The 20,177-nt window shown below is 39.3% G+C and overlaps 1 protein-coding gene and 1 pseudogene across 1 annotated transcript in view; both read right to left on the bottom strand.

Moving 5' to 3' along the window:
* Positions 1 to 20,177, bottom strand: part of PTPRN2 (protein tyrosine phosphatase receptor type N2) — a 1,065,701-nt gene that overhangs the window by 920,409 nt on the left and 125,115 nt on the right. The window lies entirely within an intron of this gene.
* On the bottom strand, positions 8,276 to 8,394 carry LOC133365748 (5S ribosomal RNA; annotated as a pseudogene).

Below are 20,177 nucleotides of genomic sequence, written 5' to 3'. Positions count from 1 at the left end.
TTCTTCACTGTTGTGGTCTTGGAATGGTGCCCCTTCTGGTTGGAATGCACCATGACCTTCATCAAAGTAGACAGCTCTTTGGATTTCAATCCTTTCTGTTTTGGGATTTAGGATTCTGTATCCCTTTTGTTTTGAAGAATATCCAACGAAGATTCCTTCCTTTGTAGTGTTGTCCAATTTGCTTCTCTTCTGGTGTGGAATGTGACCATACACTTTTGATCCAAACACCTTTATATGAGCCAAACTGAGTATGCGGCCATACCATAATTTGAATGGGGTCTTGTTGCCATTCACCTTTGTTGGCAAACAATTTTGTAGATAGGTGGCAGTATACACTGCCTCTCCCCAATGCTTCTGTGGGAGATTGGCATCTTCCAGCATGGATCTCACCATCTCAATAAGGGTTCTGAATTTTCTCTCCAAGACTCCGTTCTTTTCCGGGTTGTGGGGTACAGTGGTTTGATGCTCAATCCCATTTTCAAGCAGAAACTGCTGGATAGCATGTGACATGTACTCCCCTCCATTATCAGAATGTAGAATATGTGGTTTTCTCTGAAATTTAGTGGTCACCATTGCCACATATTCTTTGCGTTTCTGAAGCATTTGCCCCTTCTCCTTCAACATATATATCACAGTGAATCTTGAATAATCATCAATAAGGCTGACAATATATTTGTTTCCACCAGTTGAAGTGATTGGCATTTCACAAATGTCGCTGTGAATCAACTCTAGGGGGCGCTTAGTCTTCCTTTCACTCTGCTCAGGAAAACTGGGTTGGGTCCCTTTCGCTTTAACACAGCAAGTACATCTCCCCTTTTCTTGGCAGGGTTCAACTTTCATGCCTCTTACTAAATTATTCCTTTGAAGGGTATTTATCTTTGCAATGTCTCTATGCCCTAATCTCCGATGCCATAAATGTAAACAAGACTTGTTACAGCATTCGTTCACAACATTAGCTTGTGGACTTTCCTGATCCACTTCATACATGCCTTTTCGCTTGGTAGCTGTGCATAAAATTTCACCATCTCTAGAAATTATGCAAGAATCTTGCTTCACTAACAGACACTAGGTTGTCTGAGATCCATTGAGTCCAGAGCGCATTCCTGAGATAAATTTCCTCAGTGCCACTTGGAGTCTGGCAAAACAGCTTAGCATCTCTTGCCCCTTTAATGGGCACTTCTCTGGAATCAGCCACTGTGACCGATCCTCCACGTGGGGTTAATTTCTCAAACAAACTTTTTTCATTTATTAGATGAGAGCTTGTTCCACTGTTAACATAGAATTTTGCATCATCGTAACATTTTTCAACATGGGTTACTTGAAAGCCTTTTGCATTTTTATTTTCTGTCCCTTTAAATTCTTTATTTCTTTCAGGCTTCCCTTTCTTGTCACATTGGTCTTTAAGGTGTTTTTCTGAATTGCACAGATAGCAATGTTTGGCTTTCACACCTTTGGATTCCCTTTGTTCCCAAAATCTGCATCTGACTGCCTGTCCAGCAGCTTCTCTGCTTAGGAAAGAGGAGAGCTGTCCCTTTTCCGTAGCTGCTTTCTGAGAGAACTGCTCTCTCACTTCTGAAATAATCTCATTTAGAGTTTTGTTTTGTTGTTGCATTATAAGTACGAAAGTCTCCATATATTTTGGAAGAAAATCCAGAAATAATGCAACGTGCACATTTTGGTCCAGCTGCATTCCCGCCTCTTCTATCCCTTGGATTAACACCATAAATTTAGTAAGATGTTCCTCAAAAGAATCATCCTTCATTTGCAAATTAATAAGGCTTCTTAACATTGCAATCAGATGTCCCTGGTTTTTCAGATTATGATGGGATTCAAGAGTTTTCCACATCTCTCTGGCATTTTTAGAATTCATAATAAAAGGAATCTGCGAATTACTCACAGATTTAGTGATAAGGTCTTGTACCGTTTCATCCTTCTCAGTCCAAATTCTTTGTCCCTCCCAAGAAGCACCTTCTCCTGGTTCCGATCCTGTAATAACTTCTAACAGCTTCTGTTGTTTCAGATGTTTCTTCATGCGAAACTCCCAGAGTTTCCACTCTCCTGGCTTGAGTTTCTCCTGGCTTGAGTTTCTCCAGATCTAGCAGCTCTGTCACGCTGGCCATCCTGAAGTAAAAGCCTCAACTCTTCACTGACTAAAACTCTGAAGGTTTCTGATTTAGCTTCCTTGATTCAAACACAATAGCTCCTTTAATTGCTCAAATCTCCATTTGCATAGCTGGGCCCGCAACCTGAATTTCTCTCTATTGAGATGTGTAGCAAAGTTGCATAGCACTGAGGAACGGAGAGTATTGAGCGAGCTGTGTGTGTGTGTTTGAATCTTTGCTAAGATTCTACCTTCCCTGCAAATTAGACAGAGACTTTAAGCTTTAAAATAAGAAACAACTACTTTATTCTGGAAGTACATGCTTGATAGGAAAGAGTTCTATATCTAGCTTAACTGGCTATGCTAGAGCAGCGAGCACAGGTCCCAGTACTCACCCTCATCCTGGTTGAGAGGAGAGACAAAGAGAAGATGTCTGCTCCCCTCTCGAGAGAAAGAGAACACAGAGAAAGGCGGGAAGGAACTGAGATCAACATTCCTTTGCTTATCAGCCTAGCAGGAAGCGAAGAGACGGCAGGATCAAAGGGATAGGTATAGCCTTAACCAGCAAGAGGTCTAGCTCTCTAGCTACCCCCTTATTAACCCCATGCAGCCTCAACCCACCAAGTTGGAGTTGAACCTCATACATTCCAACAACAGCCTTTTCTTCCAGGACATGCGAGTCCATCTAGATCAGCAAGCAGGGCCTGAATACAACAGCACTCTCTGACACTGCATATAATGCAACGCCATCATGCCTAGCAACCATCAATAGCCTTATCCTCCATGAATTTGTCTAATCCCCTTTTAAAGCCATCCAAAGTTGTGGCCATCACTACATCTTATGGAATCAAATTCCACAGTTTAATTATGCACCATGTGAAGAAGTACCCCGTTTTGTGTATCCTGAATCTTCCAACATTAGGCTTCACTGGATGGCTCCAGGTTCTATTATTATGAGAGACAGAGAAAAACCTCTCTATCTACTTTTTCCATACCATGTATAATCGTATAGAGCTCTATTATGCCCCCCTTACTCAACTTTTGTAACCTTTTGTAATATTGTAACCTTTCCTCACAGGAGCATATGTGCGCTCAAAAACTTTGACCCCCCACGCCAGCCATTTTTTTTCTCAAGAGGAAAAGATACAGGTCCTTGTATATTGCTTCCCTGGAAGAAAAGCAGTTGGGGAGAATTATTTTAGCAGACAAACAGCTGGGAGGGAGAAGCTTATATCGTGGGGAAAAGGTCCTTTGCTCAATTGGAAGCCACCTGCAGCATCAAACAATGAAGTTAATGCCATGTCAGCTAGGCCAGACAGCAGTCCAAGGGGATCACAGTTTGGATTGTGTCTTTACTATCTATAATGTCTACCAAGTTCATGTGAGGTACTGCTGTGCCAAACTATCCCTCTCTAGCAAGAACAACCTCAGAAACCTCCTCTGATTTCTATTAATGTGCATTCTCATAACTGACCCATTCTCCCACTTTAAATGTCATCATATCCCTCCAGCTAGTGTAGAAGAAGACATTCTCTTACTTGCCTACCCCAAATATTGGCTCACATTGCTCTACAAGTGAAAACAAATGTAATCTAACATATATTCTTCTAAATTGTCCTACTGTCATTTTCTTCTCTGCTCTTCTTGGGAAATCGACATAGTTGGGGAAAAGCCTTACCAGTTTTATTTATACCTTGCTCACTTTAATTTTACAAATACAAAGTATTACTGTGTGCCCCTTGAAGAGAGAAATTCCCCTCTCCTCCTTGGAGCAGCACCAATAACAGCATGGTTGATCTAAACCGGTGAAATTGACAAGACTTTCCTCCCACACCTGTACAGCAAGGTTTTGGAAAAAGCCAATTCCAAATGTATATAAACTCTACAAAAATTGTTTAAGATCTGTCTGAGTCTCACATTAAATGCAATTTTAGTCAACTCTCTATTCTAGTCACATCGAACTAGCTTGGTAATTACTGCAGCGCAGCAGATAAAAACGTAGGCTGTTTGCAAGTCAAGTCCCCCATTCCAGCAGGATTTCTATGAGGTTATAGACAGGCTCCCTTCAATCACACTTCAGCCTTCAAAATGTATTCAGCATAGTCAGCTTCAGCCATTATGATATGCATTTAAAGCAGAAGCATAATTACAAGAAGAAATGGGGAGCATGTTCTTCTCAATACCATTTGCCAAATTCTTGTTCACATTTGTGAGGTTGAGTTTAAACAAGGAACATTTTCGCTGTTGAATATGAGATTTATTCCAATGGGGGGGTCCTTCCTTGGAAGTGATATCCCTCTCATATATCCCTATAGAAAGGTATATACTAAGTCAATTAACTCCTTAAACACTGACTGATCATCCTTTATTTGGCTCTAGACAAATATTCGGGGAACGGTCATAGCTTACAAGGAGAGAACATACTTTGCATACAGGAGGTCTCAGATTCATTCCCTGACATCTCAAAGTAGAGCTGCAAAAGACACCATCTGAAAACCTTGATGTAGAGAGCTGCTGCCAGTCAGTATGCTAAACATACCAGTGGTCTGGCTTAGCATAAGGCATCTTCCTTTGTTCCTATTCCATTAGACCTACAGCCTAATTTTTTGCTCAGATTCCCTTTCATTAAATCTGCCGACTGCCTATATGTCAAATTTACATGATGAACTGTGTGTCCATGAACCCAATAAGCTGCACATTGCTACATGTCTTTTATATCAGCCATTTATACCAGCACCAATGTGCCCACCAGTACCTCCTATGGCACCTGCAAAAGGTCTCAGTAAATATCCCCTGAAAAATCAAGTGTATGAGATACTTGCTCCTCTTGCTCATTTCCTTTCCTACGTTGGACACTTCCCTTAGACACATTTTTAATTGGATGCTAGGACTGACTACCCATCTCCCTTTCATCCTGAACGGAGAAGTGCAAAGAGCTTCCCTCTGCACCATTTGGAGTCCTGACTTTTTCTGCTTTTTTAGACGTGGCAGCCTTTTTGTGTTATGCCACACACCACAGCATCCATTTTGTGACTGGCACCTAAAGCATATTCTCAAAATTCGAAATGTTCCCACTGGCCCCAAAAGGCTGGCAATCCCTTCACTAAAGGAAGGCTGCAGTTACTGAAGAGCATTTGTGCATTCTTCTAGTGGTCTACTTCTGTTCAGCTATTTAAAATGCTTGCAACAACCTAAAGTTAGCTGTTATTCTTGATAAGGGACACTAAGATATATGTGCAGATATATTCAGTATACCTTACTTCAGACCACTTTTACATGTGAATTTGCAAGATTTATTATGAATTTAATTCCATATGGTTCTAGTTTTGGTATGCTGCACTTCATCTTTCTTGGCTATTCTGTTCTGCATTGAGTCCACTAAAACTGCTGCAGAAAGACATGCCTGTGTCTATAATAGTAGCACAAATATGTGGAATTGCTGTTTGCTGGTGAATAACAAATTCACCAGTTATGTGTTACAGGCTACTTTGGGTGGAACATTTGTGTCAGGAACTCTTTTTGCTCAGTCAACAAACTGACCCTCAGAGCCAAAACCATGACTGAATGGCAAGGTATGCAAAAGATGCTCAAGAAAGAAACGTATCTATTAGCCATGACAGCTAAATGGAACCTCCATGCTCAAAAGCAGTATACCTCTGAACAAAAGTTTCTGAAGGCAGGCAAACAATAGACAAAGCCGTTCCCTTCATACCTGCTTGTACCAGGGTATGGTGTGAAGCCAAAGAAATATGATGCTACCACCTTGCTGGCAGGTCTGGTCTGGTCAGTGCCTGTTTGGGAAGCTACCTGGAAACCACATATTTACTATCTTGGGTTCTGTGATAGAAAAAAGGTGGGAAAATAAATAATAAATTCCCAGAAGCATCTCGCTGGCCACCTTTTGGAAGCAGGATACAACTGCTCCAATCTCTCACTTAGGAGCAATTATCTTGCTCATAACTGCACTGCTTGGGAAAATATAAATTTTTACCATACTGTTATCCTACTTCCAGTAGCCTCAACCTCAAATCCAATGAAATGGTACTGGCATAACCAATACAAAGAAATTTTATTTTAAAAAAATGTTTTTAAGATCATTTTTATTGCAAACTATCGTTTTAAATAAAGGGTTTTGGGGGGGGGAATTGAAATGCTGATGAATCACTTTATCCCAATATTTCAAACCTTTCAGGGTAACCAGTGAGGAAAACAGTTATTGCTTAGATATAAACAAACTTTTGAGAGCTTTAAAAAAAGTGAAAAAAATTAAAGTACTTATTTCAAATAACTTACACTGTTATCATGGCCACAGCTTATAAAATGAAACAAAATATGAAGTTAGTTTTTTTTAAAAACAACAACCTTGGTTTAAAATGTATAGATGTAGCCCCATTTATATTAATGTTAAACTGCTGGTTTAAGTAATGTAAGAAATAAAAAAATTAAGTATACCCACATTGCGTTAACTGCATTTTGCCACAGACTCTTAATTTAGGCAGAATATGTCACATATGCACAGAAGAAAAAGAGAAAGACCAAACAATAGATGGATTGATTCCATAAATCAAGCCACAGACCAGAACTTACAAGATCTGAACAGGATGGTTCATGACAGATGCTCTTGGAGGTCACTGATTCATGGAGTTATTCATATGTCACTGAATCATATAAGTCATAATTGACTTGAAGGCACATAACTACAAAAATTGTTCTGGTGAAGGGGGAGAAAGAAGCCACACTACCACAGCTAAGCCCGAAAGCTCTCCAACAAAGGAAGAATCTTCTGTAACTTATTTATTTTATTGTTTATTTACTGGGTTTATATCCCTTCCTTCTTCCTGAAGGAGCCCAGAGTGGAAGTGTAGACCTCCAGGACCATTCCAGTTGAAAGCCATGCAGACCTTTACAGGGTTATTGTGAATTCCATAATGATATCAATGAACAGCACCCTCTCCAACAGGGAAACAGGGGAAGTCCTGAAATGAGAGAGGTAGCAGGGAAGGAAAGGTCTGCTACACACCTCCTTGCACTAAGCTACTTGAATTCAAAGACAAGACATAAAGAAATGCATGTTACAAAAGCAGATCAGCATATATATTTTTAAAAAATCACCTGTGTGTAAAATGTTAGTGGGAAATTACACATCTAACAGATTACATATATATTACATAGCCATGCATAAAGTTTTGTATTGACGAGATACAAAAGGCTTTTGCAAAATATACTTGACTTGAGAATTTGGAAGGGAATAACATGAATATAAGAGTACAAGACAGAAAACACTGGAATGAGCTTGTGAATGAGGGTGGGAAACAACTTGTCTGGCAGAACTACATTATAATGTATACCAGCTCCCCGACCATTAAATGCATTTATGCCCTTCCATCTCTGGCTTTTCTTCTTTCCATTTATGTGAGCAATAACTTTACGTAATTGAGTATATTATTTATTCTACTAATTTCTTATAAGTACATGAGAAATAGGTAGTATTTGATTTCCAACAAAAAATATGCCAATAATACTAAGGCTACAGAACATATTGTCCTTAGCATTACATTTTTAAAAAAGAAAGAGAATAGACTTATAGTTTGAATACAAGGGGGGGATGACTCTCCATGCCAATGAATTCAGAAATAATCTGACAGCAAAAAAGCATCAATTAAGAACCAGAACACATTTCAAGGATAATAATCATATCTTAGGAGAAGGAAAGGCAAGCATGAAGGAGATCAAACACAAAGAAGGCATAGATGTAAGTAATGCACTGGTGCTATGTACTGGGATACTGATGTGATTGTTCGGGCCAGTCGTGAGTCCATACGATAGAGCAAGCTTTACATATACATATATGTATAATTATATCAACTCCATCCATCCATCTATTGTGTTTACATCTAATAGTACAAATGATAATCCACACATCCCTTTTCTTGATGTCCTTCTCATAACTGAGAACAAAATAGCCATTGATCTCCACAGCAAACTATATATACATATTAGAACAATAAAACCTTCTGTTCTGTTAATCACAATTATGTGTATATGTATATGTTTGTTGTTATAGGCCTTAAAGTCGATTACAACTTATGGTGACCCTATGAATCCTTTTGGATGTACTCATAGGGTTTTCATGATATGATGAATTCAGGGGTGGCTTACTATTACCTTCCTCTAAGCCTATGGCGCCCAGTATTCCCAGGCGGTCTCCCATCCAAGTACTAACCAGGCCTTACTCTGCTTAAGTTCTGAGATCAGACGAGATCGGGCTTGTTCAGGGTAGCATGGCCGTAGATATGTATATGTATATAAAAACAGTGCCTTGCAAAAGTAATCAGACCCCTGACCAATGTTCTCATATGACTGAATTACAAATGGTACATTATAATTTCATTCTGTATGCTATTTTATTTTGAAACACTGAAACTCAAAATCAATTACAGTAGGGCCCCACTCATACAGCAGGTTACGTTCCAGGCCCCTGCCAAAAAGCGAAAACTGCAGGAAAGTGGGGCCCTACTGTATTCCAGCCGCCATGCTACAGCTGATTGCCCCGCTGGTGCCACCTTATTAGCGGAACGCCAAAAAGCAGGGCCCTATTGTATTGTAATTTGGCATTGCTTTTATGTTGGGAAATGTTTGTAAGAAACATAAAAAAATTAAACATGTTGCTTGCATAAGTATTCAACCCTGTGCTGTAGAAGCTCCCAGTTTACACAATGAAAGAAATTGCCCTGTCAATGATACAGTTAACTTACCATTGGCCTTCACCTGTGAACCATTAAAGTTGCTGTCACATAGTCAGAATAAAACCCCCACTGTTGAAGGATCATTGGTCAGGCTGTGGAACTGAAGGAAAATGAAGACCAAAGAACATTCGATAGAAGTGAGAGATAATGTAATACAAATGCATAGATTAGGAAAAGGGTACAGAATAATATCCAAGTGTAACACTGGCCTGTGTGGGAGGATGGCAAGAAAAAAGCTGTTACTCAAAAAGTACCATCTGAAAGCACATCTGGAGTTTGCTAGAAAGCATGAGAGTGCCCCAGCTGTGATGTAGGAAAAGGTTTTGTGGTCAGATGAGACCAAGATGGAGCTTTTTGGCAAAACTCAAAGCACTGTGTGTGGTGGAAACCTAACACTGCCCATGCCTCAAGACACACCATCCCTACAGTGAAATATGGTGATGGCAGCATCACGCAGTGGGGTTGCTTCCCAACAGCAGGGACTGGGCATCTTGTTAAAATCAAAGGAAGAATGGGTGGAGCAAAATACATGGCAATACTGCAAGAGAACCTGCTTCAGTTCACTAAAAAACTGAGGCTTGGGGGGAAATTCACTTTTCAGCAGGAGAATGATTCCAAGCACAAGGCCAAAGCAACATTGGAGTGGCTCAAGAACAAAAAGGTGAATGTCCTACAGTGGCCCAGTCAAAGTCCTGATTTCAATCCCATTGAGAATCTGTTGTTTGAATTTGAATTTGTTACAATTTGAAAATTGCAGTCCACAAGCAACATCCAACCAACCTGAAGCAAATCTGCCAAGAAGAATGGGCCAAAATCCATCCGACACTGTATGCAAAGCTGGTACATACCTACCCCAAAAGACTTAAGGCTGTTTTTGCAGTGAAGGATGGTTCTACAAATATTAATGTGTGTGGGTTGAATACTTATGCAAGCGGCATGTTTCAGTTTTTTATTTTCTTACAAACATTTCCCAACATAAAACCAATGTCACCTTACAATAATTGATTCTGAGTTTTAGTGTTTCAAAATAAAATATAATACAGAACGATATTACAATGTACCATTTGTAATTAAATCATATGACAGCATTGGTCAGGGGTCTGATTACTTTTGCAAGGCACTGTATATATGTCTGCAGGAAGTGGTAGCAAATTAAGTGACTAACAAAGCTACTCTTCTTGAACTTGTCTTCAAATGCTTTAAAAAAATCCTTCCACTTTATTCTTGATGTTGCCAAGCTATTAAAATATACTGTATTATAGGTTCAGAGCAAAATAACTCTGTTTTGTTTTTAAGAGCTGTAATTTGTTTTGTTTTTTAAAGTACATTATCAAACAAATGCTTTAATAAGCAATAAAAACATGTCCGAACAATGCACTAGAACAAAAACTTTTTGAGACTGGTGTGATTCCATTTATAACAGCAATGAGATGAAACCATTTAGATTCACTCAAACTTGTTCAGATAAACCTTGTTCCAATTAGTAGATAGAGATCAAATGCTTAATGGTCAAACCTTTAACCTGCACAAGATTACTGAGTTTCCCCCATTCAAACGGTGAATTGCAAAGGATTTATATGTTAGTTATTTTCATTCTGGTGATGTTTCCCTAAACTTCTGAAAAAATGAGATCTGAAAATTTGGCTTGTATAGACAATCTAAAATTCTATATTTCCTTTAATGAAAACTTTTCTATTCAGACATGCGTTTGGGAACTGACTACAAGAACTATTAATAGCATGCTGCTTTACTGATTTTTATTTTGTGTTTTGTGTTTTTAATTGCTGTTTTAAATTATTTTAATTCTATAGATAGTTCAATTACATTTTATTATAACTTTCTTTATGTTTTATTTATACATTTTAACTGTATTTGTTTTCATTTTTTAAAGCCACCTTGAGTCCCAGTTCTGGGGGAAAGGGTGGGATATAAATGATTTAAATAAATAAATAATAAAGTTTAGCGCTTTCTGATTGCTGCTGTAGAAATTCCTTTTGCAGCATATGTCCTTCTTCTGCAGAAAAACTTTTAAGCAGAAACTATGCTGTAATTTGTTCAATTTCAGAAGAAGAGTGAGATGTAAACAGATGGCTGGATTAAATCTGAACAGACATTAATTATGCAGTTTTAGGACAGCTGGGGCACTTTTCAAGGAAAAAAGTTTCAACAAAAGCAAATGGTTTTTTTACATTTTATTTTAAAAATCAAGTATCTTTTTGGTAGTAGTTCTTTTTTATTGTTTCTAGATATGAATATCTGAAACACTCAAATGTTGACTCCACTTGAGTCACATTATGATATTTTCATAAGACCAATTAGGAAGACCACATGTATGAATTATGATTTCTTAAAACTAATAGTTTCACCAGGATAATGCCTATTTGTACAATTTTTCATACCCTCTAGCTAATTACAGGTTGTACACTGCCTGTGTCTTAGTGTTTTAGACCGGAGAAACAGCAGCACAATGAAGTAAGTTAACTCAAAACTGCACCAAGGCAATCTGGAGGTGGCTCACTCTTAAGTATGAGAACAGAGACAAAACAGTGCTAGGTTTCAATACACAATTCTGAACTGTGGCTGGAAGAGAAAACATGACTATTTTCAGTCCAACAGAGCTGACATACAGCCATTAAGATATCTAGCGCTGACTACTGGTATTTAGACTGTAGGAGTATTTATTGCTATGTCAACCATTTTCATTTTCAGCAATTCTGAATTGTATTCCTTCATTAGGGTTGCCATATTGCCCGGTTAGCCGGGTTTCACCCGGATTCTATGCATGCCACCCGATGCCCAGCTAGCCCCTTAGGTGGCCTGGATTCTCAGCTTTAATTTAAAAAAAAATTAAGTTTCTAGGTGGTCCGGTTCTCGAGATATGCATAAAAACGTCAGCCGCCCCCCGACTGTTAAATCTTTCTTTAAACAGTACTGTATACAGTACTACAGCACTTCCTAGCTTTAACCCCGCCCGTTCAGGATTGCAGCCAATCAGGGATTGTGTTTCAGTTTTATTGACCTTAGGCAGTGTCTAGAAAACAAAATGGTGGTTTCACCCCGTTTATCTGAAAATCTCATAAATTGGGTAAGTATATACATTTCAGTTTTTTTTCTCTTGTGTGCAGGAGTCAGATCTTGGGCAGTGTTTTGAAAACCTTCCCAATGCTTGCTTTTTGTAAAAGCAATGCTAATCCCATATGCCCAGAGTAAATCCCATCGAATTCAATACGACTTACTTTTGAGTAGACATGGTTATGAATGTGCTGAAAATCAATGGGACTTTGGAGTGAATGTAAAAAAGAATTGTGTTTGTGTTCTAACTCTTTCTGCCCCCTTCTCCAGTCCTATTTTAAAGCAAGTAGGCAGGGCTTACTTAGGTATTACAGTTTTTATTCTGTAGGAAAGTAATACTGATTTTTTAAAAACTAATACTGATTTTTCTGCAATGACCAACTGGTTTGACAATAAACTATTATATGGGCTGTATGTATTTATACATCTGCAGTGTGTACGTATGGAGTCTTTCCAACACCCCTGTGAGGTAGGGTTGGAAACCAAGGCAGCTCACAACAAGAAATAAAGCCATTTAAAATCCAATAACCATAAAAACAAGTATAAACAGTTGCAAAAGAGCGTAAAGTGGCATGATTCCGAATTTTGGGTTGTGTGAATGAAGTTGCTTATCACTTGAGGTTGCAGTTGTGACCCTGTTTGAGTAAGCCCCACTGAATATGCTGGGACTTGCTTCTGAATAAATAAACCTAGGATTGCACTATAAATATCTTTACAGTTTGTGTAAATAATAAATATATTTGATAGTCATGCTTATATAAATATTTCTTCATTTATCATATTTTTGGTTTTTGGTTATGAATCCTGACTGGTTGTGGGATGCTGAGTTTTCTGCCTTACTCATAGGAATCTTGTTGTGGTTGGTATGGTATTACATTTAGAAAAGTGATACTGCCTTTTGTGTTTTTTTTTCCTGTTTGCATTTCATTTATCTTTAACCTCACTCCGTTACAGCCATAGAAGCAACAGCAGCATATGCAAGATAATTAACTCCCATTAGTGATAAGAACAAGAATTTATAATTATTATTTCAATTAAAACAAGAGGCTTATCCGTACTTTGAAGAGGACCAGATATTTATTTTGTTTCTGAGCCCAGGACTGGGTCTTTCATGATGCCCGGGGGGGGGGGGAGCAGGAGAGTAGTCGATAAGACAGACATCCTGGCATTGATAATCTAATTAGCAAGGTATGTGTGGGAATGTTGCACACTTCCAGGCCCAGTTTCATTTTGAGTATGGAGGTGGAACCTGTGTAGATGTGGTTGCTCAAAGGGAGAAGAAATTTTGAGTTAAGCAAAGCTCTGCTTTTATAAAACCTAAGAAACATACAGATACTTTGAATGTCTGAGTGCCTGCACCAGTGGAATACTGGAGGAACTTGTAAAACTTGCTGCAACAGTATTTAGAACTGAGCATGTGGTGTGAAAGACTCCTTTTCCTAACATTTTGGCTTCTTGTTTTTCTCCACCCACCACATCTTTGAAATATATCGTATATGGTTAACCGTACTGCTGCCCTGACTTACTTTATGTTTGTCGCTATTTTGTGTTTTTATTATGTTTTTATATTGATTGTGTATTTTTATTATTTTTATTATATTTGTAAGCTGTGCTGAGCTCTGTTTTTAACAGCAAAAGGGCAGGATATAAATTCTCTTAATCAATCAATAAATACTCCATAGTGTTGGAAACTAGAGTCTAGGCATTTAAGGCTGAAAATGTTGCTTTTAAAAAAAAGATTTCTCACATCTTTCCCCAGCTTTTGGTGGTAATTCCTAGGCACAAAAACAAAACTACTGGACAATCCAAATATTAATATGCAAATATTTGCATAATATGCAAATAATATGCAAATACTTTACATAATATGCAAATTAACCTGCCTGGATTTGTGTAACTGGAATATGGCAACCCTATCCTTCATGGTATTATACATTCACCTTTTTGTTCTTGAGCCACTTTGCTTTGGCCTTGTGCTTGGAATCATTGTGCTGCTGAAAAGTGAATTTCCCCCGAAGCCTGTTTTTTCGTGAACTGAAGCAGGTTCCCTTGCAGTATTGCCTTGTATTTTGCTCCACCCATTCTTCCTTTGATTTTAACAAGATGCCCAGTCCCTGTTGTTGGGAAGCAACTATGAAATTTCTGCCATATAAAAGGGCAAATTAATGATCAAAAGATTAGATTTTCTTCCCTATGAGGAAAGGCTTACAACACTTTTTAGTTTATAAAAATGACTAGGATATGACAAAAGTTTATAAAATTATATTTTAGGTGGATAGAGGAAAGCTTTTCTGACTTTCCCATATAATACTATAACCTGCAGTTACTGAATAACACTGATTGCCTGCAAATTCAAGATAGACAAAAGGAAGACCTTCTTCACACACTGCTAGTTCTCTGACCTCACTGACCTGACTTACATGTAATGCTAGGCCAAAGCATGGCACAGTGTGAATGTGCAAGTGTGTGGGTTCCCAGGGAGGAGATAATGGCCACTTTATATTCCAGTCCTACTAGTGTGAGTAGGGTTGCCAGGCTCAGGGCCTGAGAATGATTCTGTATCTTTAAGAGAAGAGAAAATTCAGCCAAGTGCAGGTTTTCTTGCAACACTTCAAGAGGTCTTCTGTATCTTTAAAAGTTGTGCAGGGGCAAGGGAGAATTACACCTTGTGGTTTTTCCCATTACAAGGTTGCAAGAACACATGCACTGACTTGGCTGAATTTTCTCTTCTCTTAAAGATACAGAATCATTCTCAGGCCCTGAGCCTGGCAACCCTAAGTGTGAGCTAAGCTCTGGTTTGTCTTAGTGTTTCGTCCAAACCCAGCCTCATGCTTTGTCTTGCTCCAGACAAACCACGAGCTGTAACCAAGGTTTGTTCTTGGTTTACAGTTTGTGGTTTGTCTGGACTTGACATATAAGCCAAACCATGGCTTAGCTCACAGCAGCACAGTTGCAACAGGACTGGAAAAGGAGCAAAGGAGCTGCAATCTCCTCTCCAGGAGTCCTCACCATTGCACTGAGCTAAGATTAGGTTTAATGTGTGAACTGAGCCATTATCTCATTGCCATTGGCTTAATTAGCTTTTTAAAAGGTATTGCAGAAACATGAGTTATGTTGGATCAGACTAAAGTAGTTTTATCAGACCTCCGGCTTTTGGCTGGATACTGGTTTTTGAGGGTTCTCTCCAGGTCTTCGGGTAAGTTACCTTAATCTCCAGACTTTCAGATTTCATTTTTAAGAAAGATTAAGTTTCTAGGTGGTCTGGTTCCTGAGATATATACCAAAATGTCAGCCACCCCCTGCAACTTCTGTTAGTTGCTTTAAGTTCTGCTCTAATCCTTGCCCTTTCAGGTTTTAGCCAATAAGTGAAGTCAGGATTGTGATTGACAATAGCAAGAGTTAACCTAATTTCAAGTTTTGAAAACAGTTTCCTTTTTCTGCTTTTCTCACATCAGGAATTCAGTAAATATATAGCTTTCAGTTGCATGAAGAGTACTTTCTCTGTACAGGATTGGGTCTTGCTTCTGAGTCAACATGCATAGGATTGCACTACAACAGAAGATCACAGCAGGATCTTGGTAGGCATAAAAGTGTACATGCAAGGTTTTCTTAATTACTTGCAAAAATGGTATATTATACTTTTTATTTTTCAAATAATTTTTGAACAGAAGTTTTAAAAAATGTACATGCTTCAGCGTTATATTTTTTCTAATTAAGGAGTCAAAGTTTAAATTTTACAGGACTGTGGAAGAGGACAACTTATTTGTCTTATTCATAACCTGTTTTGCAAACCTTTCCAATATGATTTTTTTCTGGGAATAAAACTTCAATGCTAATTCCACATACCTGGGAGCTAATCCAATTGAATTCAGTAGGACTTACTTTTAAGTAGATATGGTTAGGATTGTACTGAAAATCAGTGGGACTTTTGAGCGAACATAGAAAAGGATTGTGTTGTAAATCTTTCTCTCCTCCTTCAATACTTTAAAAAAAAAAGCAGAAAGGCATGGCTTACTTAGGTGTCACTTCTGCAATGGCCAACTAGTTTTGACAATAAACTATTATATGGGGTGTATGTATTTTTACATCACCAGTGTGTGCGTATATGGAATATTTCCAATAACCCTGTGAGGTAGAGTTGGAAACCAAGCCAGCTCACAACAAGAAATAAAGCCATTTAAAATCCAGTAACTGTAAAACAAATATAAAACAGTTGCAAAACAGCTTAAAGTGGCATGATTCTGAGTTTTAGATTGGATTAGTGAAGTTCCTTATTGCAGGACTTGCAGTCCCGTGCATGCTTCCCTAAGTAAGCTCCATTGAATACATTGGGACTTGCTTCTGAGTGCATAGGACTGCACTATAAAGATCGTTACAGACTGTGTAAATAATAAACATCTTTGACATTCATGCTCATATAAATATTTTTTCATAGTATGTCTTGATATGTATCTGATTTCACACTATGATTGTAAATTATTATTTACAAATTATTATTTCCTCTACATTTTAAGTGCTCCCTTCTTCCTTGGGGTGGTCATGGTCCCCCTCTGTTCTTTTCACCCTGAGGGGTAAGTTAAGCTGATAGATGTTGCATAGCCCATGGTCACCAAGTAAACGTTATAGCTTATTTCCATTTTAAAATTTAATTAAAATGATTTATACGCAGGCAAAGTTTATGAAATAATGGAGATCCACATAATACATTTAAAGCACAACCAACTTGCATTTAAAGCACATGACTTCCCCTAAAGAATCCTGGGAAGTGAAGTTTCCCCCTCACAGTTATAGTTCCCACCACCTTTAACAAACTACAGTTCCCAGGATTCTGTAGTGGGATTCATGTGCTTCAAATGTATGTTGAATGTGCTTTAAATGCATGGTGTGGATCTGCCCTAGTATGCTATGCATTCATTAGTGAATTGAAAAGAACAATGTTAAAAGATACATTTTTTTAAAGGGCTGTAGCTCAGTGGTAGGGCTTTCATGCAAACGTCCAAAATTCAATCTCTGGAAGAGACTATTGCCTGGAATCCTGGAAAGCCAATGCTAGTCCATGCCATCAGTACTGAACTGGATGGTACCAAGTGGCCTGACTCAGTACAAAACAGGAAAGACACCCACGGGCCACAGTGACTCCAAAATTTATTTATTTTATTTACAACATTTATATACTGCTTTTTTATAAAAAACCTCATAGTGGTTTATAGCAGGAATTAAAACAATAAAATTATTGGCAAAAACAGTGAAAGACAGGTATTTAAAAACATTCAAAATAATAAAACCAACAATGAGTTAAAAATAGATAAAAAATAATAGCTTCTACATGCCTGGGTAGGCTTGCCTAAACAAAAATATTTTTAGAAGGTGCCAAAAAGTGTACAATGAAGGCACCTGCTAATGTCAATAGGCAAGGAGTTCCAAAGAGTAGGTGCTGCCACACTAAAGGATTGGTTTCTTACAAGAGCAGAACAAGTACTATGTGGCACCCGTAACACAGAAAGCACACCTTGAAGTTGGCCTGGTAGCAGAATAGGAACCAGTACAGATTTCAGAGCAGAGGTATTATGTGCTGATAGGGTCTCACTCAAGCAATTGTCCCACAGCATTCTGTATTAACTGCAGCCCCCAGGTCAGGTTGTGTTGCATGGGGATTTCTGTGACCTTGGCTGACTGGCTGCCAGAAATTTTTTAGTTTTGGTTTTTAGTTAGGAATCCTAACTGGTTGTGGGATGCTTAGTTTTCTGCCTTACTCATTGGAATCTTGTTGTGGTTGATATTGCATTTAAGAAATCATCACTGTCTTTTGTTTTTGTTTTTCTATTTGCATTTCATTTACCTTTATCCTCACTCCCTTTCATCCACAGAAGCAACAACAGTGGTTCCATGCGCTCCGTTCAGCCTTCTTAAACCCACTGATGATGCACCTTGTTGTTTGTTTCTTGCTCAATAGTGGTAAAAGAGAATTAACATACTGGGCAGTGTAGCTGCAACTGTTGTTCCCAAGCTGCTGCCTATGAAGGTAGACCAAATCATGCGTGCTTTCTCTCTGTCAATTATATTCACTGGAATTGGGTTGGCTGATGAAGTGAGGTTATAACAGCACACAGGGGAGACAGAAAAAGGTAGATAATCTTCTTATTCATTTCTCGGACCTCTTTCTGAAGTGAAGGGTCAAATCTGTAAAGAAATTTGGATGTTAAAAGGTAGGGGCAGGGCATTCCAAGCAGGGGGTTGCCAACCCTACTTGGATATGGATATCTTTGCAGAGGACCCCTAGTCAAGCTTTACCAACAGCACAATCAAAACTATATCTACTGAGAAGTAAGTCCTACTGAGTTCTATGGGGCTTAGTTCCTTAGTAAGTGTGTTTAGAATTGCAGCCTTTGGGGGCATCCATCTTTACTCCTGAGTGCTTCCATCTAACATCTCAACACTAGGCTCCTTCTTCCTACAATGGCCTTCTGGTGACTGGCCTGCCCTGGCCTGAGGGCACTTAAACCCTTTTTGCCAGAAGTGAGTTAGCTAGATTAAATGTTCCCTACCCAGGCTCCATCTTTTAGCTAAGATTTCTATCTTAATTTCCAATCAGAGAAATGGTTTCATATGAATTGTTTGCAGCAAGCAACTCTGGTTGATGCTTAATGTATCATGCTTAATGACATCACTCGGGCCTGCTCCATAACATCACTTGGACCTGACCCGTGATGTCAATTGGACCCGCCCTGTGACATCACTTGGACCCATGCCATGACATCACTCAGGCACACCCTCAAAATCTCAGGTTTTGGGATGCTTCTGACATGGCAACCCTAGACTACAGTCCTATATAGTCCAGCATCCAGTTCTCACAGTGCCCACCAAATGTCCCGTGAGCAGGACCTCAGCACAACAGCACTCTCTCCACTTGTGATTCCCAGAAACTGGGACACAGAGGCATAGCCATCCTGGCTAATAGCCATCCTGGCTAATAGCCATTAATAGCCTTATCCTCCATAAATTTGTCTAATCCCATTTTAAAGATATCCAAGTTGATGGGATTCACTACTTCTTCTGGTAGCAAATTCCATAATTTAATTATGCACTGTGTGAGTTTTATTTTCAGTCCCTTCCCTAATGATTCTTAACACAGACTCCACCTTTTTCACAACTGCTGCACATTAGGTCAACATCTTCATCCAGCTATCCACCATGACTCCAAAGTTTTGTTCTTGGTCTGTCGCCACCAGTTCAGACCCCATTAGCAAAAAGTTAGAATTTTTTGTCCTAATCTGCATCACTTTACTCTTGTTTACACTGAATTGCATTTGCCATCTTAATGCCCATACACCCAGTTTAGAGAGAACCTGTTAGATTTTACCACTATGAACAATTTGGTGTCACTAGCAAACCTGGCTACCTCATTTTTCACCCTTAACTCCAGATCATTTATCAAAACGGTTTTAAAAACCACACAGATTCCAATACTGATCCTAGGGGGAATCCACTTCCTACATCCCCCAATTAGAAGAACTAATTAGGAGTTGGTAGAAGGCACTCCGTGCCACCGAGGCTACCTGAACCTCAAGTGACAGAGATGGTTCTAGGAGAACCCCCAAGCTACGAACCTGCTCCTTCAGGGGGAGTGCAACCCCATCCAGGACAGGTTGGACATCCACCATCCGGTCAGAAGAACCACCCACTAGCAGCATCTCAGTCTTGTCTGGATTGAGCCTCAGTTTATTAGCCCTCATCCAGTCCACTGTCGCAGCCAGGCACTGGTTCATCACATTGACAGCCTCACCTGAAGATGAAAAGGAGAAATAGATCTGCATGTCATCAGCACACTGATGGCAACGCACTCCAAAGCTCCGGATGACCACACCCAACGATTTCATATAGATGTTGAACAGCATGGGGGACAGAACTGACTCCTGCAAAACCCCATACTCGAGAGGCCAGGGTGCTGAGCAATGATCCCCAAGCACCACCTTCTGGACCCGACCCGCCAAGTAGGAGCGGAACCACCATGCAGTCCCTCCCACTCCCAACTCAGCTAGTCTTCCCAGAAGGATACCATGGTCAATGGTATCAAAAGCCGCTGAGAGATCAAGGAGAATCAACAGAGTCACATTCCCCCATCTCTCTGCCAACAGAGGTCATCATACAGGGCGACCATGGCTGTTTCCGTGCCAAAACTAGGCCAGAAACCCGACTGAAATGGATCCAGATTATCGGTCTCATCCAAGAGTATCTGGAGCTGGCCTGTCACCACTCAT

The sequence above is a fragment of the Rhineura floridana genome, chromosome 10 (assembly GCF_030035675.1).
Source record: "Rhineura floridana isolate rRhiFlo1 chromosome 10, rRhiFlo1.hap2, whole genome shotgun sequence".
Taxonomy (NCBI): Eukaryota; Metazoa; Chordata; class Lepidosauria; order Squamata; family Rhineuridae; genus Rhineura; species Rhineura floridana.
The sequence above is the reverse complement of the archived record's forward strand: the minus strand, read 5'-3'. Positions and strand labels throughout refer to the sequence as shown.